Source organism: Pan paniscus, chromosome 6 (assembly GCF_029289425.2).
Source record: "Pan paniscus chromosome 6, NHGRI_mPanPan1-v2.0_pri, whole genome shotgun sequence".
Classification (NCBI taxonomy): Eukaryota; Metazoa; Chordata; class Mammalia; order Primates; family Hominidae; genus Pan; species Pan paniscus.
In genome coordinates this window covers 107,988,271-108,003,961 of record NC_073255.2, presented here as the reverse complement: position 1 = coordinate 108,003,961, position 15,691 = coordinate 107,988,271, and the positions used below count along the sequence as shown (strand labels likewise).

At 37.3% G+C, this 15,691-nt stretch overlaps 1 pseudogene; it reads left to right on the top strand.

Annotated features, from left to right (window-relative positions):
• The first annotated feature begins 283 nt into the window (after positions 1-283).
• LOC134730783 (tigger transposable element-derived protein 1-like) overlaps positions 284-15,691 on the top strand; it is a 246,056-nt pseudogene continuing 230,648 nt past the window's right edge.

The window sequence follows — 15,691 nt, the reverse complement described above, 5'->3', positions numbered from 1 at the left end:
TCATGTCTGTTTCACATTTTGGTAATTCTCACAATATTTCAAACTTTTTCATTATTAGTATATCTGTTAGGGTGATCTGTGATCAGTTATCTTTGATGTTGCTATTATAGTTGTTTTGGGGCACCATGAGCTATGCCCATATCAGATGGTGAACTTAATCCATAAATGTATGTGTTCTGACTGCTCCACTGACTGGCTGTTCCCCCATCTCTCTCCCTCTCTTTGGGCCATCCTATTCCCTGAGACACAACAGTATTGAATTAGGCCAATTAATAACCCTACAATGCCCTCTAAATGTTCAAGGGAAAGGAGGAGTTGCGTATCTCTCACTTTCAATCAAAAGCTAGAAACCATTAAGCTTAGTGAAGAAGGCATGTGGAAAGCTAAGATAGGCCAAAATCTAGGCCTTTTGCACCGAACAGGTAGCCGCATTGTGAATGCAAAGAAAAAGTCATTGAAGGAAATTATATGTGGTATTCCAGCAAACACAGTAATGATAAGAAAGTGAAGTAGTCTTATTGCTGATATGAAGAAAGTTTTAATGGTCTGGATAGAAGGCCAAACCAGCCACAACCTTCCCTTAAGCCAAAGCCTGACCCAGAGCAAAGCTCTAACTCTCTTTAATTCTATGAAGGCTGAGAGAGGTGAGGAAGCTGCAGAAGAAAAGTTGGAAGTTAGCAGTGGTTAGTTCATAAGGTTTAAGACAAGAAGCCATATCCATAACATAAAAGCGTAAGGTGAAGCAGCAAATGCTCGTGTAGAAGATACAGCAAGTTATCCAGAAGATATAGCTAAAATCATCAATGAAGATGGCTACACTAAACAACAGATTTTCAATATAGACAAAGCAGCCTTATATTGAAAGAAGATGCCATCTAGGGCTTTCATAGCTAGAAAGAAGAAGCCAATGCCTGGCTTTAAAGCTTTAAAGGACAGGCCGACCCTTTTGTTTGGGGCCAGTGCAGCTGGTGACTTTAATTTGAAGCCAATGTCAATTTGCCATTCTGAAAAATCTTAGGACCCTTAACAATTATACTAAATCTATTCTCTCTGTGCTTTATAAATTGAACAACAAAGCCCACATGACAGAACATTTGTTAACAGCATGGTTTGCTGAATATTTTAAGCTCACTGTTGAGATCTACTGTTCAGAAAATTTAAAAAAAGATTCCTTTAAAGATATTACTGCTCATTGACAATGTACCTTGTCACCTAAGAACTCAGATAGACTGGTACAAGGATGTTAATGTTTTTATGCCTGTGAACACAACGTACATTCTGTAACCCATGAGTCAAAGAGCCATTTCTACTTTCAAGTCTTATTATTTAAGAAATACATTTATTAAGGTTACAGGTGACATAGATAGTGATTTCTCTGATGAATCTCGGGTAAAGGAAATTGAAGACCTTCTGGAAAGAATTCACCTTTCTAGACACCATTAAGAATATTTGTGATTTGTGGGAAGAGGTCAAAATATACTACATTAACAGGAGTTGGGAAGTACTTGACTCCAACCATCATGGATGACTTGGAAAGATTCAGTTCTTTAGTGGAGAAAGTCACTGCAGATATGGTGGAAGTAGCAGGAAACTTAGAAATGGAAGTGAATCTTTCTAAAACTTTTCTTATTTAAAATCCAAGACAAAAATTTAATCAGTTTTTCTACCTTTGGTTTGGTTTTGTTTTAGCCTGAATACATTCCCTTTGATCTATAACACCAAGTGGGTAGTTTTTCATCTATTCCAATCCAACATCCTCTTCTTGAGTCCTGGTAATGTGTTTTAAGATTATGAGTAATCACGAGGTTGGCTGCTATCTAATTATGATTTGGCTTGCTGCATTTTGAACTCATGTCCAGTATAGTTATGAGACTCAATGTTAAGAATAGTAAAAACCCCTGATGATTCCATGATCTCTTGATATTCATTCTGATATTGAGTTCAAGACCAAAAAATTGATAGCTAGTTTCTTTCAGGACATTTTCTTGTTTATTTGTACCATTTTGTTATTTTTAGGGGGAAATTTTATGCAGTTTTATATTTAATCGTCATGGCTTTAATTATTTCTGAATCTTTAGTAAGTACTTAGCAGGATGTGCCGCGCTTGAGAAAATCATTATTTACTTATTTGTCTTTGACTTTTTGCAAGTAGCTTACAACTGAGTGGATAAGCATATCTTAATTTGGACACTAAATTTTTACTGGAAAGACTTAGTATGCATTTAGATTTCATAAAATTTACAGTTGAAAAAGTAGATTAACATACTTAAGTTGTCCAAATATATATATTTTTTAATTTAAATAATTTATTTAAAATGGAGTCTTGCTATGTTGCTCAGGTTGGTCTTAAACTCCTGGGCTCAAGTTAGCCCCCCACCTGACTCCTGCGTAGCTGAGACTACAGGCATGGACTACTGTACCCAGCTCCAAATATTTTTAAACATTTTCTAATAATGGTATTGAGGATTGGTTTTAAAATTAAAATTAATTTAATGAAATGTAATTTAAATATAATTACAATTAAGATTAAACATTCAGTTTTTCAATTGGACTAACCATATTTCAATACCTATGTGTGGCTGGTGACTATGGTATTGGACAGCACAGGTATGGATGGTTTGCTGTAATTCTGAAGAATCCTACCACCTTTTGTTTTCCTCACAACTTTTTAACTTCTATAGTACTGAAATTTTTTTTACATGTTTGGTGTGTAATATCACATTCAAGTCATTTCAAGTCAGAATGATCACTCTGGTTCTAGCAATATTATGTTCCTTGCCTTTATAGTTTCAAGGTCTTTCAAGTCACTGTCTGGGAATACATTCCCAGAGTTGGCATATATTATCAATTACCCATGAAACTGTACTCATCCTAGGGAATGACATTTTCATCTACTGCCTAGATGACTATTTATGCTTCTAATTTGGGTGCATACATGCTTACATTGTTTGCTTACATATTCTGGTGTCAAGTTCATACTCAAAATTTGCCGAAGAATTTAAAAAGCCAGTGTCAGATAATTTTTACATATGGCATTTCTCAAGCATTCAGATTCCTTGATATATTTACTTATAATGTATGCACATGTGGTGATGGAGATTTAGTGTGGAATTTACTTAGTATGTTTATACTTTTATTCTGTGAAATGTGATCAAACTACCTGTCATGTTATTTGTTTGCTGAGAATATGTGTGTGTGTGTGTGTGTGTGTGTGTGCATTTTAAACTTTACGCTATCGTTAAAACTATTTCCTATGATCCAGGGGATTTCTAAGTGTCTGTAAGATTGAAATCTTTAGGTGGTTTTATTCTAGCAGAAAAATTTAAAATTCTTATAGACTGTAAAAATACCATTTAGATTGATTAACCATTTTTAAAAATTCTTTTATTTATCATGCATTTCTGGAGTGCCTGGTGTTTTCAAAGTGATGCATTCTCTAAAGGAGAATTCCTGAACTCTCTCTGCAAGCAACTTATATTTTCATTCACATAGGCCATTTTACCATAGTTAATCCATTAAAATATTAGACATTAGAGCAATAGTACTATACTAGTTGGCCTTCCCTTGGCTGGACACATCTGTCTGCTCTTGTCAGAATATAAATCTATGTGAAAACAAAGGAAAACAAAATCATGTAGTTAACCTTTGTTCACCACTCAATCACTATATTATTCAATGTCTATGGAAAGATCACTTAACCTTTCTCCCTCTTTTCTCATTTATGAGCCAAGGGTTATTATAAATGTCTTATTCACCACACTAGCTAATTTTAAGGCTCAACGGTAAGAATCAAATGAGCCTTGCCTGTGGCTAGTTTATGTCAGATTAAAGAACACATGGTATCTGGACTTGAAGAAGGAGAAAGGGATCTACCATGGGTTGGGTGATTTTACACCAAATTTACAGCAAATGAAAGAGACAGACCAAGAGGTAGAAAAAGAAGAAAGCAAGAAGCATAAGCTATGGATAGCATTAGAGGGAGAAAAAAAAACTACTGAAGAAAATGCTGAGAAAGATGGTGGAGTAAAAAGTGTAAGGGCAAAGATAGAAAAAAGATAAGTAGAAGAGTATTACATGAAGGAAATATCAGAGTTGGTTTGGACTTGACAATAAGGACATTAAAAAGACTTCTAAGAGGCTACAGGGATTTTAAAAACTAGGACAAGACAGATGTCATGTATAATTTATTACCTAGAAAACTATTAGAGTAGATATAAAATTGCAGGGTAGGAGAGTCAGGTGTGGAAAAAAGGTGACCAGCAAAAGTTAATGTGCTGAAGCAATATGCTTTCAAAGTCAGTTAGTCAAGACTATTGAGAATAATGGGAGGTAGAGTGGACAGCTGTGGTTAGAATTTATGAGGTTGCAACAAAAGAGAAGAGAAAAAGAAAAGCCAGAACTTCTTTTTATAACAAAAATGTTGAAACTTACATATGTTTGAAAGAACATAGAGATGATCTGTCCTGAAGGGTAAAACATATTAAAGAGGAGAGGAAATAAGATGAAAAGAAACAATGACCATTGAAGACTATTACTTTGAAATTTATTTTTACTTTAAAAATTATATTTTGTCATAAAATAAAACTCCCTATCAAGAAATTAATTTAAAATGCTTTTTATTATAAATTAATACATTCTCACTATTAAATATTTAGGAAATGTAGAAAAATAAACCATAGTTCTGTTTAATTTTAATATTAAAATGTTTTCCAGTTTTTTTCAATGCATGCTTTTCTTTGTTTTGATTTTGATAAGATGTGGACAAAACCATCAGATGAGGTTTTGTTTGATCATAGGACAAAATTATAAACAAATATTTGGTGAAATCTTTTTATAAACAAAAGCTATGAGGGTCAAATGGAGTTACATGTATGTGCTTCTCATACCATAACCATATTTGTGTACACTTTGTAGAAACCATTTCAGGTGTTCAATCTTGAGCAAGCTTAGCTTATTCTAGCAAGCAAGGAGGAATATTCTAGTGAATTGTGGTAGTGTGTGTGAAGTGGGTTTAGTGTTTGGAGATTCTTTCTGCAGGTTTCATGGATACTTTATGGAAAATCAACAATGCTTTATATATTATACTTTTATCCTCTCTTCATGACCTTTTTTGATAACCAGGTTTTAGATCTATGTATGTTTCCAGAGAAAGAAAGGACAGATCAAAAGTTCATCAACTCTCTGATTCTACTATAAAGAAGTGATTCAGGTTGGGGTAGGAATCATCCTCTAAGCTCTGATCTCATTTCAAGATAATTTTTTATTTAAAAATAGTGACATGCATGTCTGTTCATCCCTCCACATCCCACTTTTTTTCCACAGAAGAATGGATACATTTAATTGTATTCTCTGTAAACTTTTTAATGTTTTTCTTTCCTTAGGATAGTTCTACTTGAGCATAAGTTTAATTTTCTCCCCAGAATTCTCATTTTAAATGCTAGTAATATACATACCCCGAGGTCTGAATTCAGTATGAAAGGAGTCATAATGTGTGATGATTTTAGACCATTCTTACAATCTATGCATTTCATTTTTGAATCTACTGCATTTAGCACAGGGTCTAGATGAGGCAGGAACACAATAAAATATTTATTGAATGAATAAGTAAGAGTTTTAGTTTTCTCTTGTGAAAAATACTGTTCCCAAATAAATGTCAAATGAATTCTGTAGAGTTTTTTCATTGAGCCTGAATTCTGGACTTCATGTCTGACCTTTTGCAGCCTGAATTTCTAACAGGTTTCCTCAAATTAGAGTGTGTATTAGAATCACCTGGGGGAACTAGCGGACCATGCAGACTCCTTCCTGGGCCATACTTCCTAGATATTTTCATTCAGTAGGTAAGGTCCAGCCATCTGGGTTTTTAGTAAGTGCTTGAAGTATTTGTGTAAGGTGCTCATAGGACCACACTTTGTTAAATATCGTTAAAGGTGTGGGTTCAGGCAGATCCAATATAGATTTGTGTTTTCTTTAATTTGGCTGTGTTTCAACTATTTCAGGCAGATATTCTAAAGAGTTGGAGGTGGTTTTAGGAAATGGTCCTATGGCAATCTTTAGACCATCAGTCTGAAATAGATTTCGAAAGACTGACTTGTCTTAACTGCACATACGGAAATTAACACCTTGTCATATATTATCTTGTTAGCAAATCTCTGTGACATGGAATTTTACTTAAACAGTTGGCCAATATTTTAAAAATAAAATTTCTTAACATCTCGTTATCATGCTTTTATAGAGGAAGGACTAGCCTATTACTTAAAGTGTCTTTGGCTGGCTGAGAAAGACTGACATGCCCTTGACCTATCCCATGCTCCTTCTTTAAAAGCTGATTTGCACCTGTGGTTGCTCTTAGAGCCACCTTCAACACCTCACTGAGGAAGTGGGTGTCTCCATGGCTGCACTTGATTCCTGTGCTCTGAGTGTTACTGTGATTCCCTGATCTGAATTCCAAAGCACTCCCTTTCCTGCGTAGCTGAAAGGGGAATGAGGATAAAAAATCTGACTGCTGAATTGCCACTTGCAGTATATACAACATCACTTTGCCACAGACTTCTTAAAATAACCATTGTGATTTTTGCATTAAGACACAAAAGAGTACAGAGCATCTAAAAAATATTAATGTTGGCCGGGCACAGTGGCTCACATCTGTAATCCCAGCACTTTGGGAGGCCGAGGAGGGTGGATCACCTGAGGTCAGGAGTTCAAGACCAGCCTGACCAACATGGTGAAACCCAGTCTCTACTAAAATTACAAAAATTAGCTGGGCCTGGTGGCAGGCGCCTTGTAGTCCCAGCTACTTGGGAGGCTGAGGCAGGAGAATTGCTTGAACCCGGGAGGCGGAGGTTGCAGTGATCCCAGATCGTGCCACTGCACTCCAGCCTGGGCGACAGAGTGAGACTCCGTCTCAAAAAAAAAAAAAAAATTAATGTTATGTAGAACTTGGAAAATAAATCTATTATTTTGTATGCAACTACAACAAGAATAAAATTCAGCTTCCAAGTCCCCAACCAACCAAACCAACTCCCGAGTAACTAAATTTTCAAATGGAATAATATTTATAAGTATGTAGAAAAGGGATTACTGTATACATGAGAGCTTTGAATTACTGTGATAATCTGGACATCTGGAAATGAGAATAAGCCTCACTGCCCTACCTTTAACTGACCATCTGTGACTCAGGTGGACAGAGGAGACCACTTACCTTTCTCTCATGGTGTTTCCTTTCAGGTGAGGGTCACCATTAGCATATCGCTCCTGGCCTGTCTCTGTATCCTGTTCTCAAACTCCCTCTCATGGAGCAAAATCTGTTTAATGAAATGTGGGAGCAAAAATTTGGCATACACATAACTCAGGCTCTTTGTGTTTCTCTTCTTCAGGAGTCAGCTTGCCTGTGAGAACTGCATTTTCTTTCTCTTTTCTTTCTTTCCCTTCCCTCCCTCCCTCCCTTCCTCCCTCCCTCCCTCCTTCCCTTCCTTCCTTTCTCCCTTCCTTCCTTCCTTCCTTCCCCCTCCCCTCTTTTCTTTTTTTCTTTTTCTCTTTTCCTTTTTCTTTTCCTCTTTCTTTTCCTTTTTCTTTTCTTTCGAGATGGAGTTTCGCTCTTGTTGCCCAGGCTGGAGTGCAATGGTGGGATCTCAGCTTACTGCAACCTCTGCCTCCCAGATTCAAGCGATTCTCCTGCCTCAGCCTCCCGAGTAGCTGGGATTATAGGTGCCTGCCACCATGCCCAGCTAATTTTTTGTATTTTTAGTAGAGACCATGTTGGCCAGGCTGCTCTTGTACTCCTGACCTCAGGTGATCCACCTGCCTCGGCCTCCCAAAGTGCTGGGATTACAGGCATGAGCCACCGTGCCTGGCCCGAGACCTGCATTTTCTAGGCCTGCATCTCTGCTCATTTCCCATTGCCCATCTCAGCAGATGGTCTGTGATTGCTCAGTGCTGCCTGTGTCTAGATGGAAATCTAGTGCTGGATATCATATTGGGAAACCTCTTGTTGCTGAACTCCTTAGCTGTGTTCCCCAGCATGGTCTGTCTTAGACATGAACATGTGTTACCCAGAGCCCCTCCAAGAAAGAACTCACTGACCAGCTGAGGAGACGGTGGTCAGCAGAATGTCTCCAGCTGCCTGCTTTCTTAGGGTCAGCCTCAGCTGCAAAGTGATGGATGTCTTTGCTCAAGGATATGCCCTTTTCAGAGCATCCCACATCTTGTGACTGAACTAGGACAAGATTAAAAGGCCCAGCCATTTCAACCAACTGTGAGATGACTCTAATGGGCAGTCTCGCTCTAGAGCTCCTGCCAGGTTGGCCAAGGCTGTTTTGGGTCTGCATCACAGTTTGACTTTTTTCTCTGCTCCATCCTGCTTCCTCCCCTTCCTTTGATTCTTTATATATGTCTTGAACACCAACTCTCTCTCAGTATATGCACCTGGAGGAATCAACCTGTGATATGGCCTCTTTTGGTTTAGGGCTTTAAATATCTTTTTGCTAATGTTAATATTTGGTTTTCTTAACTGGTTCAGAACTCAAGTAGAGAAATAATAGTGCCATTTCCAGACTCCTTTAAATCTCAGCAGTGGATATAACTCTGCCTAGGTGAGAGAAACTTGTATCCCATTGAGGCGTAGGTAGTAAAAATAAGAATAGGCAGACCTGAGTAGGGTTCTCAGTGAATACCAGGTAGTCTGGCTATACCATCAGAAGGTACTGTATTGTCTATCTCTGATAAAGAAATAAAAATGATACCCTGTATTGACACATGTAAAACACTGAAAGTATCTTATTTTCAGGCAGACATGACCTACTATTATGCAGCCTTCCTAAGACAGTAAACAGATATTTCAGATCGCCAAAGAATAGTTAAATATCCCAATTTCTATTAAATATACACAGTGATTCTTGGCATAAAACATAAATGATTGCAACCTTCTGATTTGTTATAGAGCAGAACATTAGGTGAGTCATCAAAACATTGTCAAAAACATTTCTGTAAGGAGCCCGCCCCATCTTTCACTGGTAGTACCACATCAAGAAAGCCCTGAGCCAATACTTGTGAAAAATTAACAATAGCTTCCATCAAGAACAGAATAAGTAGAAAATGAGTTTTAAATACAGCATAACTAGTGTTTTAAAGATGATTTACCAAAAGGGGCAATTTTAAATTAGATTTTTCTTTAGAATGTAGCATGTATTCTCTTGCAAATTAAACTTGTGGGCGTAACTATGTATTGTATCAAGGGAAGGGAACAGAATTTTCTCTGGGAAGATTCAGCTTTGGGAAAGTTTCACTTGTATAAATTTGGGAGAAATAAAAAAAAACATGTTTAATAAGCCAGATTTGCTAACTTTAACTCTGGAATCTAAAGAATGACAGATGTCACAATCAGGCAGCATTCATATTCAGCTAGGTAGTTTGTTTAAATCAGTGGTTCTCAACCTTCTGATAGCATAAAAATTGGCCCAATTGGACTGAGAAAAAATTGGCCTTGCCGAAAACCAGACCAAAATCTTCACCAAAGAACGTAAATACACCATATTTAGAATAGGACAATGGTTAGGTTACATCTTAACCACAAAAATGACTAACACCCCTCATTGCCAGCAACTTTTCCTCTTTGATGATCTCTGCTTATTTATCAATGATAGCACTGCTCTTGGATGAAGACGATTGAGGAACCCAATCACAGAATTTCCCCAATTTCTTGATGTTATTCAATCCAGAAACTTTCCCTGCTTCCCTAATCACTCCTAAAAATAATCTACTAAAATCCCCCCACCCACCACTCTCTGACTTACTGAGAAGCCCTCAATGTTTTCCTGGAGTTTCAGCAAGGTAAGCAGGCCTCGTTGCTTAACTACAGGTGTTTCCTTGGTGGTCTTTATTTGCTGGGCTTTGATACTTGGCTGCATATTAAAATCATCTGGTGATAAGGTTTGGCTGTGTCCCCACCCAACTCTCATCTCCAATTGTAATCTCCATAATCTCTGCCTGTCAGGGGAGGAAACTGGTGGGAGGTGATTGAATCATGGGGGTGGTTTTACCCATGCTGTTCTCTTGATAGGGAGTGAATTATCACGAGATCTGATGGTTTAAAGTGTGGCACTTCCACCTTCGGGTGCTCTCTCCTGCTACGTTGTGAAGCGGGTACTTGCTTCTCTTTTGCTGTCCATCATGACTGCAAGTTTCCTGAGGCCTCCCCAGCCATGCAGAACAGTGAGTCAATTAAACCTCTTTTCTTTATAAATTACCCTCTTGGGGAGTTCTTTTTTTTTTTAGGATTTTTAAATATAATATTAATTTATTAGAAAGAAGCTTCGTTGTGAGAATGAACTAATATATCTAGAGAGGTTTTAAAAATTTTGATGCTCAGGCTGCTCCTCAGACCAATTGAATTAGAATTTCTGAGGTTTAGAGCTGGGCACCAGAATTTTTAAAGCTTTTCAGGTGATTTCAGTGTGGAGTCAAGGTTGAGAACCACGGGTTAAATGATTATATCGGAGGTGGAGGATGTACCACATAAATGCCGAAAGTTACTTGTAGCCTTGTGATTTTTTTTTCTTTTTTTGAGACAGAGTCTCTGTCGCCTAGGCTGGAGTGCAGTGGCACCATCTCGGCTCACTGCAAGCTCCGTCTCCTGGGTTCACGCCATTCTTCTGCCTCAGCCTCCCCAGTAGCTGGGACTACAGGCACCTGCCACCACGCCCAGCTAATTTTTTGTATATATTTTTTAGTAGAGACGGGGTTTCACCATGTTAGCCAGGATGGTCTCGATCTCCTGACCTCGTGATCCGCCCGCCTTGGCCTCCCAAAGCCTTGTGATTTTTAACTCTGACATTATTTTACATTGTCTCTGGTTGTTGATGTATCAAAATTGTCTTAATGTATCTAAGGGAGGGAGAATGATGAGCTGGAAGCAATGCTTTCTTGATGCTATCCGTGGTTAGACTGCAAGGAAGTGAAGTGAGATATTGGCAACATTCATATTTGGTTCTTGAAATGCAAGTGAGTGAAATTCTTTGAAAAACTCTTAATGTGCTTAGAATGGTGAGAGGATATTTTCTCTTTTCACATTACTTTGCTGGACTATATAATGTTTTGGTTTAACTATCACTTCCTTTAATCTCTTCTTTAAACTGATGTTTAAACATTTAACTATGTTTTTAAGTATTTCTGTTTACAATAAAAATTAATTTCTCCTTCAGGGCAATAGTAATTGTGTCATAGGGATTTAAGGAAAAGCATCTGAAACATTTCTATTAATACTCTGTAATACAATGCTTAATTAACTTGTGTTTTCCGTATGTGAGATTTGTTGGCGTAGGGAAGAATTGGTGACAGGCAGGAAAAAGACAATCAGTTCTATAAAATATACCTCAAGCTGGAACATGAAGAAAAACTGGGCAAACTAACTTTTCCCCTTCTAGTTCTGTTGAAGGCTTAAAGGACACAGTTGTTTCTGAAATATTGGACTGTTCACATGGAATTGAGCCAAGAAGCTTCAGAGACATGCTTTTTCTTGAGTAGGTAGTTCAGATTCCGGTATTTAAGCCTAATAGTTAATAGTTGGTATTAAATATGATCAAAATTAGTATTTAACCAATGAAAATTCTGCCTGTGTAAGGAGGCAGGCTGAGACATGTGACCCCACTGCTGACCAGGCTATGTTTATGCTTTACCTGGAAACTTAAATGGCCTGCGGACTTTCAAAAAATAATATTTTTCAACACAACTGCAAGAATTGAGCAAGACTTTCAAGGGGTTAGGGACCATCTTTACTTGTAATCTTATTCCAGCAAGTAAATATCTTTCTCATTTCTGAGGTTCAAAATAACCCAGATTTAGCTTTACTTCTTGAGAACTGGGTTGGGATTGAGGATCAGTTGATACATTTTAGGCTCTTTGAATTGCTAATAATTTTTCTTGTGATATAGCTAACATGGATTCTGACTGATTTAGACCTTTTTTTAAAACATGAAATATTCTGCCTATTTATCTCCAATGTCATAATTTCTAAGCATGCATCTAAGACATATTGCCTACAATTTCATGAACTTGTGAGGAGGTAACTATGACTTTTATGAGTGGTCTACTTATATAATGAAATGAACCCATAAGCAATCTGGTATATGTTATTGCAAACTTGGTTAGCAGTTGAGACAAATGCCTATAAGTAAAACCATTTTTATATAGCCAAATCAAGTTTTTTCTTGATAGTTTTCTCTTGTAATTTCTCATGTGTCTGTAGGAAGTGTCACTGATGATGCCTGTCACTAAGACTCATGTACTTTAATTATTCTCCACCATCCCCTTTTTGTTTTCTGTTCTCCAAAAGTCTGAACTCTCAGAATTAGGTTCTTGATATCTAGAGTATCAAGGGGCCAAAGAGAGCCAGAAATTCTAGGAAGTCAAAGACTGTGACTCCTAACCTGTTAAGCCTGAGTCAATTAAGGGGGTGAGGATGAGAAACTATTACAGGTGTTCTCCACCCTAGGCGCATACCAGAATCTCCTGGAGATCATTTAGATATTGCTAACACTTAGCTTTCCTGTAAAGAATCTGAATAAGTAAGTTGGGGATAGGGCTGCCTCTGAGGGATTATAGAAGTTCCATGCTCAGGTGTGGCTGCTCCTGGATTCAGGAGTGGGTTATACCGGGGCTTCTCATCCACAGAGAACACAATTTCCAGGGTGAGTCCACACGGTATGGAGGAGAGAGTGCTGGTCAGAGGGTCCAGGAAACCTGGTTCTCAAACTAGCATCACCACTAACAAACCCTGCTACTCCAGGTATATTATTTCAACTCTCTGATCCTTAGTTTCCTCATATATAACCTTAAAAAGTTTGTGGTCCCTTTTAGAGCTAAGATTCTACAATTTTAGCTTTTCATTGAAAAGTTTTCCCATTTGTAGAGTATATACTGAAAAAAAAAAAAACCTCAGATGATTCAGCATATTTGAACAGAAGTGCTACCAGCACTAGAATTGTCTAGAAGATTTAAAATGATTTGACCTTAATTTATAATCAGTATTTAAATAAATTCTAACTTTGGTGGAAGTAGTCAGCTACCCTTAGAGACAAGGTTCTGGATATATGAATTCTTGCTTTTTATATCTTCCAAGAATAGTGGGAGTTAAAATAAGTAATCATATAATCCAACTGACTGTTCCATGAGGTATATGATTGTACAGTGACAGCTTTTGCAATTACAGATATTCAATTATAGATGATTTATAAAATTGATTTCTTTCCCCAGAATCTGACTGTACTGCTTTTTGAAGAAATTTTAGATCTTTTGGTTTTTATTGTAAGGAAAAAGAGAGATGTTATTTAGGGTAGTATATTAATACTCATTAAACATTTGCACTATAACTTTTTAGCAACGTCTTTAAAAACAGAAGAAACAATTTGACTTTTATTTTGTGGAAGGACAGTGGCTGGGGGTGGAAGAGCATAGTTCTCTCTTTCCTTGACAAAAATCCTTTAAAAATAACCCGCCAATTTTCAACCATTATATTTTAAGCCGCAGGAGCTTGTGAGTTATCTTTCATCTTGGTTCTATCACATAACCAGAGAAATTACACAGCATCTCCCCAAGGAGAGGTCTAGCTGGGAGGCAATTCGAACAAAAATGTATTATAGAAATGTGATTGTTCAGTGTGTCATTATAACAGTTATTCATCTTTGCCCCTTAATCTACAGTTTTCTCACTCTTCATTTTATCTCTTATGTGTTTGTGCTTTTCTATGGATGCATGTGGCAGAAAGAGTGGCCATGAGGCAGTGACACCTGGAGAAGAATGTACAAGGAATTTACTGGACTTAGATGTCATGAGTAATAGCTGTAATACTTCTATGGATACATAGGCAGTTAAATTTGATTATCTGCCCCCACTTTTAGTTTGCATGAGTGAAAGAAAAGCTAGCTGTGTTCAGGGTTAAAATGACTTTATTTTAATACTAGATAATAACAATTCACCTTCTAGAAGGTAAGAAGTGTCCATTTAGGTCAACCATCATTATGGAACACATTTTAGTACTTACTATCTTGTAAGACCATATTTCCAATGTAAAAAATAGTATCCATTTGACACATCATATGATAGGACAGAATATTTAAAATCTAAATTGCGTTGGAAAATTAGGAAATATGGTACTTCATTAGTTATCTATTGCTGCATAAGAACCCACTCGAAACTTTTTTTTCCTCCATGGGTAAATAATTTGGTCTCGACTCAGCTGCGTGCTTCTGCAGTTGCTCTCCCTTGGGTTCACTCATGTGGCTAACTTCTGTAGCTCTAAAGCGGCTAGACAGTGTAAGATGGCGGTACTGATATTGGCTATTGGCTGCTTAACTAGGGGGCCTAAGTTGGAATGACACATCTCTGCTCCATGTGGCCTATTATTCTTTAATTGATTATATTGGGCTTCTTCATGGCAGTCTCAGAACAGCATTCCAAGAGGGCAAATAAGAAGCTGAAAAATCTCCTTTTTCATTTTAGCTTTTATTTTAGATTTGGGGGTAAATGTGCAGGTTTGTGACAAAGGTATATTGCATGGTGCTGAGGTTTGGGATATGACTGAACTGTCATTCAAGTCGTGAGCATCATACCCAATAGGTAGTTTTTCAGCCCCTTTCCATCCTCCCTCTCTCCCTGTTCTAGTAGTCCCCAGTGTCTATTGTACCCATCTGTATATCCACGTGTACCCAATGTTTAACTCCCACATATCAGTGAAAACACGTGATATTTGGTTTTCTGTTTCTGTGTTAGTTTGCTTGGGATAATGACCTCCAGCTGCATCCACGTTGCTACAAAGGACATGATTTCATTCTTTTTTATGGCTCCATGGTATTCTATTGTGTGTGTGTATATATATATATATATATATATATATATATATATATATATATAGACATTTTCTTTATCCAGTCCACCATGGTGGGGCACGTGGCTTGATTCTATGTTTTGCTACTGTGAATAGTGCTGTGTTGAACTTAAGGGTGTGTATGTCCATTTGGCAGAATGATTTATCTTCTTTTGGGTATATACCCAGTAATGGAATTGCTGGGTCAAATGGTAGTTCTACCCTTAGTTCTTTGAGAAATATTTAAGCTGCTCTCCACAGTGGCTGGACTAATTTACATTCCCACCAACAGTGTGCAGGTGCTTCCCATTCTCTGAAGCCTCACCAGCATCTGTTATTTTTTGAATTTTTAACAAAGACTATTCTGATTGGTGTGAAATGGTATCTCATTGTGGTTTTGATTTGCATTTCTCTGACAATTAGTGATGATGAGCATTTCTTTTATGTTTGTTGCCCACTTGTATGTCTTTTAAGAAGTAGACACTTCATGTCCTTTGCCCACTTTTTAATAGGATTATTTCTTTTTTGCTTGTTGATTTAAGTTTTGTATAGATTCTTAATATTAGACCTTTCTCAAATGCATAGTTTGTGAATATTTTCTCCCATTCTGTAGGATTTCTGCTTACTCCCTTGCTAGTTTCTCTTGCTGTACAGAAGCTCGTTAGTTTAATTTAGATCCCACTTACCAATTTTTATTTTGGTAGTAATTATTTTGAGGGCTTAGCCATAAATTCTTCACCAAGCCTGATACTGAGAAGGGTATTTCCTAGGTTTTCTTTTAGCATTTTTTTGTTCTAGACAGAGTGTTTCTCTGTCACCCAGGCTGGAGTGCAGCGG